The sequence below is a fragment of the Chiloscyllium plagiosum genome, chromosome 9, assembly GCF_004010195.1.
Source record: "Chiloscyllium plagiosum isolate BGI_BamShark_2017 chromosome 9, ASM401019v2, whole genome shotgun sequence".
Lineage (NCBI taxonomy): Eukaryota > Metazoa > Chordata > Chondrichthyes > Orectolobiformes > Hemiscylliidae > Chiloscyllium > Chiloscyllium plagiosum.
This window is the reverse complement of record NC_057718.1, coordinates 21649560-21655150: the sequence shown is the minus strand read 5'-3', so window position 1 is coordinate 21655150 and position 5591 is coordinate 21649560. Positions and strand designations below refer to the sequence as shown.

The 5591-nt window shown below is 39.9% G+C and overlaps 1 long non-coding RNA gene across 1 annotated transcript in view; it reads left to right on the top strand.

The window, feature by feature from the left end:
- LOC122552692 overlaps positions 1 to 1955 on the top strand; it is a 10183-nt gene extending 8228 nt beyond the window's left edge. Inside the window, exon 3 of the long non-coding RNA XR_006312452.1 lies at positions 1707 to 1955. This is a non-coding gene — a long non-coding RNA (uncharacterized LOC122552692). The remainder of the gene's footprint in view (positions 1 to 1706) is intronic.
- The last annotated feature ends 3636 nt before the right edge of the window (positions 1956 to 5591 follow it).

Here is a 5591-nt window from a genome sequence, read left to right as displayed (position 1 = left end):
ACCTATTGTACTCTATGCCACTCTCTCCCCACCCCCACCCTCCTCTAGCTTATCTCTCCACGCTTCAGGCTCTCTGCCTTTATTCCTGATGAAGGGCTTTTGCCCGAAACGTCGATTTTGCCTGTCCTCGGATTTTGCCTGTCCTCGGATGCTGCCTGAATTGCTGTGCTCTTCCAGCACCACTGATCCAGAATCTGGTTCCCAGCATCTGCAGTCATTGTTTTTACCTTGTTGTGCCTAATGGCCAGTTTCCACACTGTAGGAAATCTAATCTAAACAATTCTGAATGTGCTAAGAATTATGCTGACAATCAGTTTAAGATTTAGTTGGGATTGCAGTGTGGCATTCTTGCATATACTGGAAGTTACATTTATAAATGCATAAATCCTGTTTATGGAATCCCTACAACATGGAAGCAGGCCTTTTGGCCCATTGAGTCCATGCCAATACTCAGGAGGGCATCCCACCCAGGCCCACTATCACCCTGCATTTTCCATGGCTAATCTACCTAGCCTGCACATTCCTGGACAATTCTAACATGGCCAAATATCTAACCTGCACATCTATGTATTGTGGGAGAAAACCAGTTCACGTGGAGGAAACTCACACACAGTCACCCAAAGGTGGAATTGAACCCAGGTCCCTGGCGCTGTGAGGTAGTAGTGCTAATCATTGAGCCACTTTATTTGTTGCTATGCCAGACAGGAGAAACATGTACATGGCTGTTATCTATTTTGAGTTGAAACTGGGCATCCTTTGGTAAATTTCTTGGAGCAACGTCCTCAGAATCAATTAAACTGCTTGGATTTAAATTTAATTAAAACTGACAATTAACTGTCAGCATTTAACTGCTGTCATGGAAAATACAATGTCTCTCTTCTCATATTGTTGTAAAAGGAAAACTACTTTTTCATATTTGTGGAAGATAAGAAGTTTCAACCAAATGTCTTTTCATCAGACTTAAGCTACTGATGACCAAAATATGATTGTTGATTTAATTATAGAAAGGAAACAATTCTACATTTTCACAACCAAATAAGTGAACAGTTTGTAATTTTAAAATGATACATTTTTATCCCTTTAAATAACTCAGCACACATAACTCAGCACACATACTGACAAAGCAAAGATAACAACTTCTGAACAATATGTCATAGTCCTTGAAAACAAACCAGATTACATTTGAGATGTTCAAGGTGACTGCGGTCTCATGTTCTGGTGAATATTATGGAATGCATGAAGTTGTCACTGGGGACATTTTGGATGCAGTTTAGCAATATTCGGCAACTTCCTCATGTCAAAACTGCTTGACAGACGAGATCCACAAGAAGGGTTCTTTTTGAGAAACTGTGAGAAAGCAATTAAGATGTTTTACTTCAACAAACTGATCACCAATGACTCAACAATATGCAAAAATATACCTTGTAGCCTGACAAGATGTAACCCCAGGCAGGAACTGTCTAGTAAATGAGCAATCATTGCAGATATGTGACTACCAAACATGCTGTATTTTATAAGATTTATAAAAGGTTTATCTCTTTTATAAAAGAAAAAGTCCTGGTGTCAACAATTCTTCAAACCGAAGTTCATAAAAATGTTTGCATATGAAGCATTCATGATGCCACACTTCAAAAAATGGCTTGAATGTGCTTTAAGACCTCCTTAATTTGTGAAGTGTATTTTATTAATGCAAACCTTTCTTTCAGATTCTGGAGAAGAACACATAACTAGACCCTCATTTATCTTGTGTTCCTGAGATGACCTTTTATGATTAACATTAGTCCATCGAAATTCACTGCAATACCTCATTACAAGGCTTTAGCCTTTGAGAATCTATAACATATTTCTGCTGTATGACTGGAATCTACTCCAACTGGGAAATGTATAGAACATGAAAAATCCTAAAATCCAGAGGCATAAATACTGTGAAATAAAATGCAATCCTTTGCACAAAAACAGGGGTGGACCTGGTCATTGCTGCTATGTGGAATTCCGTTTGAGGAGGGAAATGGCTAATTCAATCCTTTATCCATCCTGATGCGGAGTGCTATTTGCCATGTCATTTTCAAATAGCAGGGGATAATCTAAAAACCATTCTGAGCTAATCATTTTGTCCAAACTATTTCTTTTATGTGAAAGGACTACATCATTTCACTAATAGTTAATCCCACTTAGTACTTATCTGGACGTTGCATGAAATATACAAGTAGACATCCTGATCAGCATGAACAACAGGATAACAGGATTTGAAATATAGACACAGAGATGTACAGCATGGAAACATACACTTTGGAGAATGAGAGGAACTGCAGATGCTGGAGAGTCAGAGTGGAAAAGTTTGGCACTGGAAAAGTACAGCAGGTCAGGCAGCATCCGAGGAGCAGGCGATTCATGTTTTGGGCACAAGCCATTCATCAGGTATTACTTGCTATGTTTTTCCAGCGCCACACTTTTTGATTCGAAACAGACCCTTCGGTCCAACTCGTCCATGCCGACCAGATACCCTAAATTAACCTCATCTCATTTGCTAGCATTTGACCCATTTCATTTTAAACCCTTCCTATTCACGTACCCATCCAGATGCCTTTTAAATATAGTATTTATATCAGCCTCCACCACTTCCTCTGGCTGCTCATTCCATACACACACCACCCTCCTATGAAAATGTTGCCCATTAGGTCCCTTTTAAATCTTTCCACTCTCGCCGTAAAACCTATGTCCTCTAGCTTTGGACTCCCCTAGCATGGTGAAAAAATCTTGGCTATTCACCCTATCCATGCCCCTAATGATTTTGCAAACTTCTATAAGATCACCCCTGAGCCTCCAATGCTCTGGGGAAAATAGCCCCCTCCTATTCAGCCTCTCCCAATAGTTCAAAACCTCCAACCCCAGCAACATCTTTGTGGATCTTTTCTGAACCGTTTCAAGTTTCACAACACCTTTCCTCTTGATGGGAGATTAGAACTGAACACAGTGTTCCAAAAGCACCTCACCATTGTCCTCTACAGCCACAACATGACCTCCTAACTTCTATATTCAGTGCACTGACCAATAAAGGTAAGCATACTAAATGCTTCACTACCCTGTCTACCTGCAACTCCACTTTCAAGGTACTATGAACCTGCACTCCAAGGTCTCTTTGATAGACAACACTCCCCAGGATCTTACCATTAAGTGTATCATTCCTGCCCTCATTTGCCTTACCAAAATACAGAACCTCACATTTATCAAAATTAAACTCCATCTGCCACTCACTCACATCGAGCACTGATTAAGGTCTATTGCCCAAAACATTGATTCTCCTGCTTCTCGGATGCTGCCTGACCTGCTATGCTTTTCCAGCACCACACTTTATGAGTTCAATCTCCAGCATCGACAGTCCTCACTTTTTCCCACTCATCGGCCCATCTGATCAAGATCTTGTTGTATCCTGAGATAACCTTCTATGAATCCTTATAAAAGGGTTCGAAAGATGAGTTAGGATTGGTCAACCTGAATCAGGATGACAATTAATACAAGGTGGACCAGCTTTGAGGATTGTAAGTAGTGATCATGGTCTGGTAGGGAGAACAGAGGGATCAGTGCAGTCAAGAAGGAGGGTCAAGAATGGTAAACCTGGCTCACAGACATGTAATTCACATTGGAAGGACCAATCATATGTAGGAATGCAAGTTATCAGCCAAATCTGAGGGATATTTTGGCTGAAGTTTTAACTAATCAATTATCGCTGATATGATTATCAATCAGATTCAGGGTGTGTGGGGGTCTGAATTGAGCATGGCCTGGGGTAGAAACAAGTTTGCTTATGATCTTACAGTAAAGGTTTACGCAATATGTCATGATGAAGTGTGTGTGTTTGGGTGAGAGCTAAGGTTAAATCATGGAGGGATTTAATTCAGTTGAACCAATCAAGGTTTTGTGTAATGCTACTTAGACACATCTCAAGGTTTTTTCCATTTTAATAAATATTTTAATAAACAAGTTAATGGTTCACAAACCCGATGTCTGTGCAATCCTATTCTTTCTAAAATCCTAACATCCAAGAATCGTTTGTCAGGGGTGGAATACTTGCATGAGGTTTTCTTCATGCAAGAGAATCAGTAGAGTGGCTCTTTGTTGCAGGCTCACCTTAATCTAATCTTGGCTATGCTTTATCTTGAGGGTGGGACTTCTGGTGTTTGATTATCCTAATAGCAGATCTTTGTCACATGTCAGAGTTCACACAACAGCAAAACATACTATATTTTGCAACTTCAGAAATCGATTTACTCACTGAAAACATTTTCTACACAATTCATTCCATCAAACTCTTGATTTGTGCCTTGTGGGTGGTAGACAGGGTTTGGGGAGTTAGTAGGTGAGTTATTTGTTGCAGGATTCCTAGCTTCTGGCCTATTGTTGTAGCCACAATGTTTACACCCAGGATGTAACACCTAGCATAAAGGAAGATGTTCATGGTTGTTGGGGGTCAACTTTGATATTTGCATAATGTTGAATACCATTCCTCACTTCTCAGATACTAGAACACTCTATGTCCAAATGCAATAAAACCTGGATGATATCTAGTTGACAAGGTTGATAAGTAACATTTGTATCAGGTACATGCCCGGAAATGATCATCAACAACAAGAGAGGATCAAACCATCACCTTGACATTCAATGGCTTTACCATCACTGAGTTCTCTCACTGCCAATATTCTGGCTCTTACCATTTACCAGAAACTCAATTCGACTAGCCATATAAATACTATGGCTGCAAGAGCAGACCAGAGGCTGGGAATACTTCAGCAAACAACTCATTTCAAACAACTGTTTCCAAAGCCTGTGCACCAATTACAAGGCACAAGTTAAGAAAGTGATAGAATACTCCCCGTAGCTGGATGAGAGCTCTGATAATATTCAGGAAGCTTGACACCATCCTCGACCTGCTTGATTGACACCATATTTTCCAACATTCAACCACACACACAAACAGCAGTATGTGCCATTTACAAGATGTACTGCAGAAATTTACCAAGGCTTCTTCAATAGCACCTTTCGAATTTGTGACCTTTACCATGTGTAAGGATAAAGGTAGCAGATGAAGGGGAACACCACCACTGTGACGTCTAAACAGTTTTAAGAGGTATATTTTCTCCTGTTTTTAAGAGAAGTTTTGAGCCATTGGTGAAGAGCTGTCTTCTCCTCCAAGCCAATTAAGTAAACAACTTGTGATGTTTTGGTTTTTTTTTAAATTGGTACAGTAGAAGCAGCATGAATGGTTGGAGTCAGGTTCCCACAGAACCAGGATTTTAGTTTATCTTTCAGCAGTTGTTGGGCCTTATGAAGCTAATATGGAAGTTGTTATATTTCTCTCTCTCTAAAAACTTGAGTTCTCTTTCTTCTGCCAGAATGTAAGGTAGAAAAGCAGAAGGCTGGGAGAACACAGCAAGCCAGGCTTGTCGACTTTGGATTCAAATATCTGCAGTTTTTCTTTTGTCTCTAACTAAGAGTTGCTTGTAAGACAATCTGTTTTACTGACTTTGCCCATGTCAAGGGTGTGTTTATGGGATGTTGCTATATCAGAATAGTTACTTTTTAGTAGTTAAATA